The sequence below is a fragment of the Columba livia genome, chromosome 2 (genome assembly GCF_036013475.1).
Source record: "Columba livia isolate bColLiv1 breed racing homer chromosome 2, bColLiv1.pat.W.v2, whole genome shotgun sequence".
NCBI classification, from domain to species: domain Eukaryota; kingdom Metazoa; phylum Chordata; class Aves; order Columbiformes; family Columbidae; genus Columba; species Columba livia.
In genome coordinates, this window is record NC_088603.1 from 60051717 (window position 1) to 60067315 (window position 15599).

General features: G+C 39.6%; 1 long non-coding RNA gene across 2 annotated transcripts in view; it reads left to right on the forward strand.

Moving 5' to 3' along the window:
• Window positions 1–1069: 1069 nt before the first annotated feature.
• Window positions 1070–15599, forward strand: part of LOC110364467 (uncharacterized) — a 31802-nt gene continuing 17272 nt past the window's right edge. For both annotated transcript variants that reach the window (XR_002423256.2, XR_010470218.1), the window contains exons 1-2: window positions 1070–1429; window positions 12030–12150. This is a non-coding gene — a long non-coding RNA (uncharacterized LOC110364467). The remainder of the gene's footprint in view (window positions 1430–12029; window positions 12151–15599) is intronic.

Consider the following 15599-nt stretch of genomic DNA (forward strand, 5'->3'; position numbering starts at 1 on the left):
AGCCATTATCAAAGAACCCAAGTCCCCACCTGGAGCACCAGTCTTGTAGCCAAGCATTTATGGACTGGATCCTTCTGTTCCCTCCCACATCCTCACCCGAAAATGGAAGGAGGGAAGAGAAATAACTCGTGCCCCAGACTCCTTCACCAACTGTCCCAGGTCCCTCAAGTCCTTCTTCATTCCCCTCAGACTATGGGATGCAGCTTCCTCCCCACCTGTCTGGAAGATCAGTATTGGGTCGTAGTCTATCGAGTGCACCAGGTTGGGAAGTGCCCTGGTGATGTCCCTGATCCGGGCTCCAGGTAGACTGCACACTTCCCTATGATGAAGGTCAACTCTGCATATTGGGCCCTCTGTTCCTCTCAGAAGGGAATCACCTCCTACAATTACCCATCTTTCTCTCTCATCCGAGGCAGACTTGAGGTGTGGAGTCAACTGCCTCTTCCTTTGTGACCTCGTAGTTGGGCCTTCCACCACATCCTCATCTACCTCTCCTTCAAGATCCAGGCCCTCAAACCTATTACGGAGGGGCACCTGGGGAAGCAAGGCAGGTAGGGAGAGGGGTTGCTCGTGACGCTGAAGTGGGATTTGCTTTGAACCCTCCTCATCTTTTCGGTCCACTACCTCCACCCAACAGCGACAGGGCAGGGGCTGTTCCAGGTCTCCCCGCTCTGCCTGACAGGATGGGGGGCTCCATCACCTTTTGGGGGATATCTCCCTGGCACCTTTCTGTCTGGAATTTCAGGGAGTTACTCCACCAGTCAATCTCCTTCTCACAGTCCCTGATGATCCTCAGTCTCTTGATGTCCTCCTTCAGTTCCACCACCATGCTGAGCAGATCTCACACCTGCTCACACCTCACACAGGTGGAATGCTGCCTCCCTCCCCTGGCAGCAGCAGCCTCTGGCACTCCCTGCAGCCAGAGACCTGAACAGACACAGTTCAGGGCAGGGCCGCCGTCTGGGTCCCCACAGCGTTTTTGGGACAAGTTCTCTGTCTGGAGGAGACCATGGTAAGCTGCAGTCTGGGAGACTGCCGACAGGTGAGATGGTCTATGGAGCAAGGAGGACAGAACCTCTGCACCTGCTGCACGAGCTCCCACAGCCGCTGCTGCAGCACAGTGTGGGTGGTACTCACAGCTTCACACGCTGGTCTCACCTCCCAGCGCCTGGTGGGCAGCGACGTGTCCCTGCCCTCCCTGAGGCTGTTTCAGGGCTGGGGGCGGGGCTGTGATTATTGTTACCCTGGCAACGCCCACATTACGTCAGCCGCTGTCACAAGAGCTGCCGGGTGCTGCAGCGTCGCACTGCTCTCACAGGGTTCCCTGGCAAAGGAACCTCCCAGACTCGCCATGTACCTCAAGATGTGCCGCTGCTGCTCTGGCTGTTCTGGCTCCAACCTCCTGACCTTGGGGACTGAGAGAAAGAAGGTAAAGAAGTGTCTACAGCGCACCATTATGGAGAAATCCCCCCAACTCTCTCCAGGCCACTAGGGTTCTATAATGCCTCTCGAAACTGACTGTATAAAAATGTACACAGGATGTGGAATAAGCATGATAAGTTCTAGAATTGTGTGCAGTCACAGGTCTATGATCTCTTTTTGGAACTGTTGTGGATGAGTGATTTCAGGTCCTGTTTGCCAGAGAGCAGTGTTTAGATCACTTCTTTAAGTGCGGCTTAACACAGTTTCATGGCAAGGTTCACTCTATTATTTACTGCATGGAGGAAATATTTCATGCAGCATTGGGTAAGACTTGTTTTAGAGTTATTTCTGTGGGGACAGGAGATGCAAAAGAGCAGAGAGAGGCCCTCTCATTGAGTCACAAGGTTCAGGATGGACACCCTTGCATTCCAAACTCCTTCTCTAAGGGGAGTTTAAGTGCATCTGGATCCAAACAGCCCCTGACTTGATCAGTGGTTCATGTCTAAGAGACACAGACGGTAAGGGAAAAGGAGTAAGGAATAATATGTATTTATGGCCAAAAGATTATATGTGCACACCTCATTGTTATATCACTTGGTTAGGATTTCAAAGTTTCATCCTTCTGCCTTTCAACCTGATTACCTCTCCTCTAGGAGCCTGGTGTCAGGTTGTTTCAAAGCATGGATTCTAGATCTCTTGAAGCGAGCTTTCAGGCATCCAAGTTCATTGGCAGTGAGTCTGGATCCTAGGTCTCTCAAAGAAAGCTCTCAGGCATCAAAGTTCATAGAAATAATTTAATGGAGTAGTACAGCGGCAGCGTGGGCTCAAGCTGAGTGTCTTTGCAGAGGTCCCAGTCAAGCACAGAAATCACTGGGTTTTTATACCGTTGCAGAAAGTGACAACAGACAATCACCTGGGAGGTCCAATTCAGTCATGAATTTACTAAAAGTATTCAGTGGAATTACAAACTACAGCGAACAGTGACTTGACAAAAGTTTGTAATTATATCATTAAACTTAGGAAGACTTAGACAGCAGAACCCACAACAATATTACTCTTATATGCCCAGAAATAAGGTTAGGAAGAGAGAAGAGAGGAAAAGAAAAGAGATTAAGATATCAGAATGAAAGTAAGATATAACTCTACAGGTAAGTCAATCCCACAACGTCCTCTGGAGTGGGGGTGGATGCATTAAAAACTTTGGTAATGCTATGCAGCAGTTTCATAACCTAGTCCATTTGCATGCAAGAGAGGAGAGGGGCGGCTTTTCTTTTCCCTCTGCTCGCTCTACATGCTGTTTAAGAAGATCTTTCTGGAAATCAGTCAGAGGTTGACAAATTAGAGGAATGGTCGCAGTACTGACCAGAAGTGAGTTGTTTTGTCTATTGGGGGTAGCTGTGGGTTCGTGGTTTCTCCTAGTGGTTGATAGTCTGCCAGGTGCATCTTTGATCTTCCCAATCAGATCAGGAGGCCTGGACAACAACACTGTTAATTGTCTCTGTCTCAAAAGTTTATACATTCATTTCACAGAAACCTTGAGAAGGACAAGACAGATTGTCTGCCTCTACAGCCACCTATCTTTCTGTCCAAAGTTGCAAAAACCAGATGTTTAAGGCATAACATGGTGCTTTGTTTCACAAAGGATGTGGGGGGGCTCTTCAAAGCTGTCACACTGCACCTCATACCATGATTCAGTCCAATAGCAATATTTGAGTCTGGGGTCTTCTTACTTCTCTTTGGATTCTTGCACTGACCTCAAACAGACCTTTGTTTTGTTTAGCTGTAGATACTGTTTACAGTCCATAACCACTTTGTGCCAGCCTTCAGCAAAGTGCAAAACAGGTCGTATCTTACAGGTGTCCATAATGGTCTGCAGCTGCTTTTGTTTCCAAGTTTGATGAACATGAGCAGAACTTTACAGCACACAGCTTCAGATTTCAGCAGATTTAGCTTATTAAGTAATGTGAGGCAGACAGTATATTAAAAATCACATGACCTTATAATTCTAAGTGATTTATTCTATTTAATATGCATTTACTTAAGCTAAATGTTTATATGAAACTTAAATTTGGCTCATGCAGTGATCAGTAAAAGATCATTGCTATATAGCCATCTTGGTTAGCAGAGAGAGCTCAAAGTAGGCTCACCCAGGCTGTCATACTTATGGAATAAAGTGGTTGGCTCACAGTCAAATTGCATACAGTGGGAAATGTATGCATGAGACTCCTTGTATCCACAACTTATCAGTGCTCAGTGTGCCATTTTGCTTCCTTTTGGCTTTCCTAAAATAAGTTCTTGGCCTGGCTGCAGCTCAGGCCTTTACCTCCTTTGGAGCCTGTATCAAACTATGGATGGTTTGGCTGGTGAGGGTGTCCAAGTGCATCCATCACAGTTACCAACCAAGACACGGTGGAATGGCTCCCATGAGTACCAGACTGGGATATAGGGAGGATAGAGGCTCCTGAGGAAGGACAGTATGGAAAGACTGGGGGAGGTTGGTGTCCTTTGTATGGAGGACGGATGATGAGCCAACTAAGAAGCTTATGTGTTAGGAAAGGACAGGGTGTCTGCTGCAGGCCACCTAACTAAGAAATGGATGAGGTCCTCTATAGACTGATAGCAGCAGCCTCATGTTCACAGGCCCTGGTCCTTATAGGTAACCTCAACTGCCCTGATATCTTCTGGAGGAACAACAGAGCAAAATATAAGCTATCGAGTTGGTTCCTGAAGTGCATTGATGATAACTTCATCTTCCAATTCATAGAGAAGCCAGTGAAGAGACGTGCTCTGCTGGACCTCATACTCACCAGCAAGGAGGGACTCACTGGGGCTGTGAAGATTAAAGGCAGCCTTGCCTGCAGTGATTATGAGATGCTGGAGTGCAGGACCTTGAGGGCAGAGAGAAGGACATGCAATAAGTTGAAGTATTTAATATCTTCTTTGCCTTAGTCTTTACTGGGAAAATCAGCCTTCAGGAGTCTGAATCCTCAGGGAGCGTAAACACATGATAGGTAATGTCTCAGTAGGCAGTGCAGCTCCTTGCTTTGCAAAGAATACTTCCTATTGTGTGTGATTTCACTTATTTGTTCCTTTTGCAAGCTGAAAGCAAAAGCTAAGTGTTTGGGTTTCTTATACTTTCTGCTGACCAGTAGTCAAAGTCTGTTTACATTAAATTACAAGGCTGACATCAACTAGATTTTGAATATCTATCTGCCCTTATCCCTCTGTCCCAGGACAGAGTTGTCCCTTTTCCCATTTATTTTAATGAAATGTGTAGTGCTTAACCTAATTAAAATAACATAATTATATCAGGAGGTTTTTTGTTTGTCTGGGTGTTTTGGTTTTGAATTCCCCACAGAACTGAGTAATTCACCTACCAAAATGCTAACTTCTTTGCAATCATCTTTTTGCTTAAAGTGAAAGAGGTTAGGTAATTATGTCACGGGACATACATCACATTCAGATTTTTCCTGAATTTACTTATACTCTCCCTCATTTAGTAATTTCTCTAGCTTTAACACTGAGGCAATATTTTGTGCATATAGGCGACTTAGTAACCCGAAGATATAAAACCCTCATTTCCTAAGTGTGCATATTTTGTGAATGCTAATAAAGGTGCGATCATGTGAATACTAGTGATCATTTTAGAGTGGGTTAAGTAAGTGGCTTATATCTAGTAACCACCTCTCAGTCAGCATTTTGATGCCTTCTTTGTTGGACATCATAGGTGATCATGCTTACAGTCTTGTTCTGTTGAAATGTAAAGTAAAATCAGATTAATTTAAGCCTCCATGATCACAGATAAAATATTGCATTTGAAGAAGAGGTATAATATTAAGTGCTACATGGTAATGAGTAAGTGAAGGGTAATGGTGGAAAGCCAAGAGCCTGTGAATGGCAAATCATGCTTAGATTAAAGGATAAAGCCTCTGAGATCCTCTAAGGCTGTCTGAATATCAAATAAAGTTTAGGAACATGATCCTGTCAAAACTGAAACTCCTGACAAAACTTTCAGTGATTAGAGTCAAACTGAGACCTTGTGGCAAGTGGTGGTTCTGAGAAGACTGGTGAAAAGCTCAAAGAGAGGGAAATGTCACAGGGGGAAGGCAAAGAGTACAGAGACTGGGGAAAAATGTGGTTCTGCAGAAGTCCTCTGAACAGCATAGTTTATGGCATGGGGTCTCTATTATGAACTAAAGCTTTGTGCTTGCTAGGTGTAGGTACATACATTTTTATGTTAAGACCTATGGTCCTTCAAATGAAATGTGTGCAATAATGAAAATCATAGAGTGGATTCTGATTTTGTGTGTGCTTTTACCACATGTCAGAGAATCTGAAATTACTTTTGCTATTGCAAAATAGCTGAAAATTAGGCAATTATCTTGGCATTCACTGCCACACTCTGGCCATGAGGAAGTATTACCATGGGCAATGGCACCTTTCAAAATAATTTCCAGTTTCCTAGGTTCTCCATTTTTAGATAAGTTCCAATTTTCCAGTTGTAATTTTAAACTGCTTAATTATTGACATATGTTCTTAGCCTTAATTCTAGTTTGGACGGTAGAGTGTTAGTTTGGAAATTATGAAATGTCTGTATGTATGTCCAGGCTACAAAAATAACTTTGACTGTAAAATTATTTCTTCTGGAAGCTGTCTCAGCGACTTGAGCATCTGCATTTGCTACTGCTAATTTCATTCATAAAGCATAGGACATAAGTTAAACAGCCTTTGTAATCCTTCCTTTTGCCAAGAGTTCTTTCTCTTCCCTCCTGCCCCCATAAGGAATACGTGCAAAGAAGATAAAACTGCCTCTTGTCAGGGGAAGAAGGTAAAGTTTGGGCTGAAGGGCAAAATATAATAAAGGATGCATGTGAATACAAATTAGGTGCCTGGCTTTGGGGTTAGAAGCCATCTCTCGGATCTAGGTGTCTTGGCTCCCTACACACCAGTGAAAGAACTTCAGGTATTTCAATTTAAGCAATGAATATATATACATTTTATATTGGGTGATATCCTGAGATTGCTAATGTCACATGCATTCTGCATGTTTCCAAAATAATAATTTGTTGAATGACTGCTTTAAAAAATAATAGTTGACCAACTTTTCCAATTTGAAAGCATTTAAAGAGATTTCTACTTCCTATTGGAACTTCCTTTCTTCCTTCAGAAGGTGGCTGTACAATCATTGATTCAAGACTGGTGTTGGAACCTTCTGGTAGAAAGGCTCTTCAAAGGCAACCTGTGCTCAATAATTTATTCCTGAATTACTAAGCTATCCCCTGAAACGAATGCTTAATACCTGTTTTCCTTAGTGTAGGCAGGGAAGGAGAAGCACCTACTGAGTGTAACATGGCTGCTGGCTGAAGATACTTCGGGTCATACTCTTGCAGAGAGGACTCTGATGTCTGGCAATATCTTTTTTCAGGAGTTTATGTGGATCTAGAGCCAAATTCCTTTTCCTTCCTGTGTTACTGTCTCTGTAGTAAATTATTGACATGAAATAATAAAACTAATAGCTTTAGCATAAGAAAGTGTTGGGAAATATAGACTGTCTTAGCCTATGTTGAGGCCTTAGCTTCTATGAACTATTTGGTAGACTGCTTCTTATAGAACTTGCTTAGAAAGTGGTCACATAAAACCTGATTAGCATAACTCTCTTAGCATAAATTACCTTTAGGCTGCAAGCTGTGAACTTCTGAAGTTTCTGCCTAATTTAGTAAAGAAGGGCCCCAGACTCAGTTCAAACCAGAAGACAAGTGAGCTTTGTTCATCCACAGAAGCTGCATTCCTGGATATAAAAAATGGAATGGTATATCTGAAGACAAGAAACCACAGAATGTGAGAATTTACTAATGTTTTGGCTATTGCCAAGGAGTTTTTTCAACTTCCTTAACTATGGTCTGTTTTCAGTTATCAGAAAGGCCGTACTACTCCTAATTATGCTAGCATTAGAAGAGCTGAATTTCTGATCTTATGAAGGGAATCACATAGCTAGAAGAAAGTCAGAGAAAAGGCTTATCTCAGAGTTTCAGGCAGATTTCCAGAGTTGCAGTGGAAACTTTTTATGGGAAGAGAGAGAGATCATGAAGGGGTTGGCAGTTCAGAAGATCAGTGACAAAAACAGAGGTACAGTGCTACTCCAACAAAGACCAAGCTAGACTTTATCCCTTTGTCTGCATGATTGCTATAAAACTCACCCAGCAGAAGTGTGGTGGTTTGGAGCTGAATCAGAACGTCTGAACCCAACCTCTGTGTTCTGAGTTGGCAAAGGAATCCATAAGATTGCTAGGCTTCTCTTTGCCTCAGAAAGACCTACGGAGGTTAAAATTCTAGTTAAAACTCTTTTTCTCTTCACTGTCCAATGCTTCAGTATCCAAAAATTAATATTAAAGCTACTTTGCACAAATACCTTTGGAAATAATCAATTGACACCAGCCCACATCAATCCCTGGAAGATTTCATAGGCTGCAAAGGTGTTTCAGATTAATATTTTTCCCCACGTACTCTGCTGATCACTTGTTTGATAAAGAATCTGCCCTGTAGGTTCAGCTTCTACAGTTCTTAAACATCTGATTAACTTGAAGTGAGGATATCAGCAACAGTAACATAATAATGTAGTTTAAAATGCTTATGTAAGATTTAATGTTTCTTCCTGGGAGAATGAACCTGGTATTTCATAGTTTAGCCCCAGCATCCCCCACACACTGCCTCTGCTGACAGATAAAACCATGTCCATACTCGGTGGGAGTAGGAGGAAAATTAGGAAACAAAGGCAATACTTGTGGGTTGGGATAAGAACAGTTTAACAGAGCAGCGAAGGAAAAAATGGACAAGTAGTATTAACAACAATTACGAAAGAACCAACAAAAGCACTGGGCACACAGTGCAACCCGGCCCAGGCAGTGGTCCCAGCACATGGCAGTCGTGCCCTGACAGCCTCTCCCGCCTCTGAAGGGACAAGTGAAATCCCGCCCTCATGTCACGTTAGAACTCTCCTGTCACCCCTGCCACAGCGTGCACCGAAACCACCCTTCCCTCCCCTGGCCCCAAACCATGGCTTGCACCCAAAACACAAAAGCACCAAACTGCATGGTCGAGAGGGAACCGGCCCCACCCAAAGCAAGAAGTAGACAACCCCTCTGGCTGATTGCCTTTGTAACTGAGCATGATCTTTAATGGTATTGAATAACAAGATGTCCTGGAAGTGTACAAATTAACCACATCTCGACAGCCCCAGCACACTAGCAAATGTCTGTTTCACTCCTGAAAGATTTAATTTGTCTGGGTATATGTCACAAATAAAAAATATTAGAATCGGACTGAATGAAAAAAGGCCAATTATATTTGTTAGGATCTCAATCAGGGCTGCTCACCGTCTTAATTCACTGAAGTGAAATTTTACGTTATGATTTAGAAACAGAAGGATTTAAGAAATAGATTTTTCTAAATAATCTGACATGCTATTTCATGGTCTAATGAGCCTCTGCTGTTCCTTGTAAGCTTTTAATAAGCTCTAAAACCACATTGGAATTATTGTAAGTCATCCTTTCCTCTTCTAAGATATTTAAAGGAGAGACCGGCTTGCATCATGTTGTGGTTTTCTATTTCTATTCTGTCAAATTTAATTGAAAAAAGAAAAATAAAAAATAGGGCACAGGTTTTCTTTTCCCAGGCAATGCATAGCAATGTTTTGAAAAACAGACCTTTTCCTAACAACCATGGTTGTAAATGGCAAGTTTTCTCTTTACTGCTTCTCGCAGATCCTGTGTTCAAGATTCAAATCAATCTGAATTTGTTGAAAGTTTCTGGAAGGCAATAATATCTTAGATATATTTTTTTTTTTCCTTAGTCTGTAGGTGCTTTCTTACTTTTTGTTTGTTTGGTTTCTTTCTTAGTGTCTATATAATTTGAGATGAGCTGTATCACCTCTGTGTTTATGTTTGTGTTTATATCTGGAGATTTTTTACTGTTTAGACTGCCTTATATTTTCCCATGCATTCAGTATAAATTAGCTGGCTGACTTTGTAGCCAGTATTTAATTGAATGCATTGCTTGTCAAAGAAGGTGGAGACTTGCCATTTAATGTTAAGCTATTTTATATCACAGATTTGCATTTCATCTTCTCTGAAATATGAGGCTGGAACTGTATGTTACTGTATAAATATGCTACCTTTCTGGTTCTTTGAAAAAGACTGTCATTGTAACTTGTGAAATATATTTCTGTGAAATACATTAAAATTCACTGTTGTTTACTCCACCTTTTTTTTTTCTTTTTTTTTGAGGGGGCGTTCTTAAACGCCTGCTCAATTGTACGCAAAGTTCAGAATGACTGCAATAATCTTATTTTTGAAACTTCTGATATCTCTTGAAATACTAGCTTTCTAACATTAGAGGCCAGCAGATTTGCAGGATGCTTTCAAACCAAGCATGGAGGGTCTCGGAAATCCAAGCTCCTTAGACTAGTTTAGGCTCCAAATAAGGTTTAAACAGGGAAAAGCAAGCATTTCAGTCCCATTTGTATCTTAGCAAATATTTCTTGCTAAGCAAATGAAAACCTCAGTCTTATGCCTTTGGTCACAGGTAACCTTACAACCCTGGTGCTTGTCTGTCACTTCTGAGTTTGAGATTAATCACACGAACACAAGCACATTGTTGCTGCTTTGCCACCAGCAAAAGGCTGAAAGGGGATTTATTTGTTTTATTTTCTTCATGTTGGATGGTTGCTCTAATGAAGCAATGTAATTACAGCTGTTTTTCTGATCCAGACACTTACAGATAACCTTTCTAATGGAAATACTTCATGTCCAATGCAGGGGTGCTGAAAAATGCCAGAGGAAACATACCTCTTTTCCAACCTTCTTCATGTTCTTACATTATCTTCCTGTGTCCTCTGTCTCTGATGGTCTGTATTACCATAAAATAAGGGCTTTATGAAAATAAGTTCTCAAATAACCTGTAGCCTCATCTGTTTAGAAAATCAGACATGGTGAAGGAGGAGATTTGACTGAAGGACTTAAAGTTTAGGGACAGGCTGAAGCAGGCAGTCAGTGGTCTATTCAGAAATCTGAAGCACTTCTTTTATTACCACTGCTCCCATGCAGTTATCATTGTTGAATGAGCAGAATTTCTTTATACATAGATGACATGTTATACACTTCAAAATATGATGCTGTTCTGTGTGTTCAGTGTATGCAGCACTTGGAAAAGATACTGCTTACACTTGCTATCACACATGAAACATCACAATTTCAAGCTTAAGTATTTGTGTATGAAGTGTATGGGAGATTGGCTCCTCTGTAAAAATAAAAGTATAACTTTAAAATAAATCTAGAAATTGTGAAAGATGACAATTCAGAGAGAAATCCAATTTCTGCTGTCTCATATATATTATATGTTCATGTTTATCTTTAATGAACTAAGAAAAATAAAGCATTAAAAGGTAATAGTGGTGCCATACATTTTAAAAAAATGTTTTGTTTGTGGATTCCTTAAAGACTGTAATGAACCAGATTATTCATATCTACAACTATATTTTAAATTAAACAAAACAAAACAGAACAGAAAGTCTGGAATGTTGAAAGAGGCAGGGAAAACTGCCATATATGAACTGCAGTAGATGAAAGGTGGGTTATTATACTGAGGAGCTTACTTATACTGTCTTACCCTTCCCTAGTCATCTGCTTTTGGAGGTAATATCTTGGTCTAACTGAACCTTTCACTGTTGCTACTTTTGTTTCCATAATTTCAATTAATCTTCTCATATATCCATTTCTCAGCATGTGTCCAGCTTTAAATACTGCAGTAATCCCATTGGACCAGATGGGAATGCTTTTGTCCTTTAAGTTTAGTGAATGTTTAAGTTTTCCGAGGATCAAGATGGCACTTAGAGAACTACTTGTTTAGAAATTTAAAGGCAACATTCAGAATGAAAAAAGGAAAAATATAAAACACAGCACCTCTGATTAAGTGGTTTTGAGGTTGCAAAACCAGCTGCAGTGGTATGATTCTGTAATTTAATCTCAAGAAAATGCTAGATTTAGTCATGAAGTCATAGAATTCTTTCATATTATTTACCAGATTGTTGTATTTAAAACTGTTGAGTCCAAAGATTAATTATTTGCAGCACAGGCTCTTAAATTATTAAAAACTGAGATAAACTGAAGCCAAATCTGTTCCATTGCACTTTTAAATGCAGAAAAGCATCACTATGAGCAGAACTTAGTTCGCTATTTTTCTTTGTAGAGCTATAAATAAGAAATGTGATTTCATCCATTTATAAATGAAGACCTTCATTACTTGTTTGTGGTTTATGATACACACAAGCTAAATCTGTCCTTCCATGTGATGCAAAATGAAGATCCCTGTCAGCTGTAATTCCTGCATGTGGAAGACAAGTGCTACATTCTTTTTCCCCAGTGGAGTGAATGTTTGATGTGTTTAATACCATACAATTTTATTTCCCTATGAGTCAATAATCTGAGGCTAAATGCTGCCATTCCTTTCGCATTCTACATTGTTGAGAGGTTGAAAATGAAAAGTGCTTCTTTTTTTTTGTATTTTTGTATTTTGTATTTTTGTTTGTTTGGTTTTGTTGTTGTTATTTTCAGCAGGAGAAATGCATACCAATGCTAAATGAACTGATGCTGACCATGAGAAGAGCTGAGATTCTTATCAATACAGGCACAAGGAACTGAAGAGCACCTGTCGTCCAACTTTGGTCAGACACAGGTAAACATGTAATATAGCTTTAGTCAAGAAGGATCCTTGGAACATCTCATCTTCATGTCCTGACATAGCGCAGATACAGAATGCTAAATTAAGCAATAAGAAACCATAGCCACACTTGAAGTGTGCCAGAATAAGAGAACAAGAGAGTTCAGTTTTCAACTGAATAACAAGGAAATTTGACACTTCAAATACCAAATGTCATGATTGGGTCAAGCCTGAGATGGTGAGCCTGATCTATTGGCTAAGCCTCTGACAGATCTACCATCTTAAATGTGGTCTCTAGCTATGTGTGATCTCATCGGAAAAGCCCCTTCCCACCCCAAAATTCTAGAAATTACACATAAAAGGGAGATTATAGGAAGGATCTTTTCTGATTGATGCAGGAGAAAGAAAAGCATAGGATTAACATAGTCTAAATTTGGTGCAAACAGACAGTGATGTAGTTTTGTCTCAGATCCCCTGGGTAATACCAAGGTAAAGAGCAAATATCTTTAAAAGGAAAAAGCAAGTCCCATATTTGATACAAATCTCCTGGGAAAAAGCAGTCTTTTGGGATCCAGATGAATATTACCAGAACCAAACAGCTTCCAAAATGGGTTGCTGAAAGTTAATTAAATGCTTACATTTGAAGTGAAGCCTTCAGTGATGCTAAAAATTGGCACCTCCCTGGAATGTTCTCCTTCATAAAATTTTTCTGCATCTACAGTCATAAAATGAGGCAATTCTTATAAAGCTGAACCATATTAGAGGGCTTATTGGACTCAGTATTGAGCATCATCCCCTAAAAATTATCTCTGAGGCATGTTCTCTATCAATGTGTGGTTTTCTCCTGCTAGCAGCTTCTTTCTGGAATCTGTGTTCATAATTCTCTGAGGCAATTCTTTAAGGGCATGTCCTGCAGAAAACAGTGTTTAAGCTTCCTTTCATCTCTGTAGTCTGTACACCTTGTCTAAAATGAGCTTAATTGAGAAGCGCTGGAAGAAACAGAGGACAATTACTATTGCTTTTTCCTAAAGACGAGATTAAAAATATTACCCTTTATGTTGTTCCTTCCAAAAGCAGGAAGAAACACATTTTCCTGTGCTGTCTGTGGAACAGATCCTGGGAATATTTTAAAAAATAAACTCTGTAAATATGCTTTCTATAGACAGTAATTTTTGTTTTTCCCAAGATGACTCTGAGATTTCTGTTTTATTCTAAGATAATTGGTGAAATAGAAAAATTTCCTAATTTAACAATATGTCTGATTCAACCAGTGGTGCTTGGCTGCTATTCTGCAAATGTTTGTGCAACAGAAAACTTTGCACATCAATATATATGTTAATTTATATGGGATTTTTATTGCTTATATGTAACTGTAGATTTTACATTCCTAGCTAAATCACTTCTGTATTCTAAAATACTACTGTGCTAGGTGTTTGTTTATTTATTTATTTGTTTTGTTTTCAATTTTGGTCATTGGGAATAAAAATAGTAAAATAATTTTAGCACATATTTTTATGAAGATCCAGATTCTCATATTTACTGCATGAAAAACCATTGTGCACAGGCTTAGTACATGCCATAAAGTGTCTGGTCTAAGAGGTCTTAGAAAATGGTCTCCCTTTCCCTGTACTACTGAAGTTTAGCTCTTTGATTAAATAATACACAATAGGGTTCAAGTCCTTAGAAATACTTTGCTAGCTCTGTGTCCACAAGGTGTCAGTGTGGATTCTTAATTCACTTCTACTGTTCTCTGCCTTATAACATTGCTGAAAATAATGGTGACAAACTTGGGCAACCCCTTCTGCAGACGTTTCCTTCAAAGCTGAAAGGGCTATTCATTAAAAATCCCATTATTGACCTGGATCTGTTCTTTGCCACTTAAAGTGACTTTTGGTTCAGTCCATTGTTTCTAATCCTTCCTTGAAGAAATACTAAGCTTTGGATGTGTCTATTGAACAGCAGAGACCAGTGAAGCTTATCTGACAGCTGACACTAAGGCTTGTGGTTTCAAGCCGTACAAGACATTGCTGAGTGTCAGGTATCCAACCTGCATAGAAACAAAATGATAATGACACGGGGCTGTAAAAGCTAACTACAATTGCGCAGAGACAAGGCTTGTTAGGCTAGGATCATTGCAGTGTTAATGTAGCATAAGGATTTTTCTAACCTGAATTAATATTTCTGCATTGGCTTGCATTGCATCTTGTAGGTGCTAACATGTAGTCAGGTTTAATTGATTATCTCAGAGTAAGTAATGTTGTTTGGCAATAGGTCCTGCATATTCATCTCCTTCTGTTTAATGCTTGGTGATTTTAGTTCAGGTTGTTTACTGTGTCTTGCTATGTATCCCTGTAGTGGGGGAAAAAGCCAGCAGAATTTGGTAAACTTTCAATGCCCAAATAGCTGTTGCTTAAATACTGCTGAATTTCATCTGAGTTGCCAGCTTTTCCTAAGGACAATTCAATTGACCATAATACTATGAACATGTAGCACATAAAAGGCATTTAATCAAGTCTCACACAACACTGTTTTGAAAGCCTGCTTGAAAACTCTGAAGATATCCTGATGAACATTTTATTAAAATGCACTTTTAATAAAAATAGTTTGCTTCATGCAGCTAGCTATAGGAGTAATTTTTTTTTTCTTTAGATAAATGAACTAAACTGTCTAACAGACTACTTTATAAATAATATTCTCTAAGTAAGAATTGAAGAGAAACAATGGCTTTGAACCAAAATTATGATAAATCTACAGAAAACGTTTTCTAGCGGCATGCATAAAAAGAATGTGACTGATGTTCCTTGTATAGCAGAACATGATTTTATTTCAAATATGTCTCCCAGGGTCAGGCAACCAGCAGGGAATCTACATCTGTCAAAACCAAAGCTATTTTTTCTAGGCAATTAAAAATACATTTAAAATTGTATCCTTTGTCTATCATAAGGAAAATCACAATTTTTTCAGTAAACATGGAAGTGAAATAATACAATAAAAATGTTAAAGAAGGATTCAACATGCAATTATAAATATATATTTCAATTACTTTTCATAAAACACATTTTTATTGTACTATTGAAATACATCCAGAGGAACTGATACATTCTTTAGTCTTGTGATTTTTATATCACACCTTTCTGTGTAATTGCAATTCTGGTCATCCTTAAATATAGCTTACTGTATTAGTGGATAAGCTGGCAACTAGAGGTGTGGGAGTCTGAGGAAACATTCTGTACTTCACATGTTTATTACACTGTGAAAAGCTGCACTGTGTCTTAAAATAAGATAATGAGATATTAGACATCATCTATTTGTGTGAGAAAATTCTTTGTAAATGTTAAGAAGGTATACCACTGTTCACAACTATATAATTTGACTCTTTGAAGCTTTATGATTCTCCAACTATTTATTATGTGCCTGGCATGTTTTCAATATTTTTGGTACAGAAGCCTTCTCTCATATTCCTT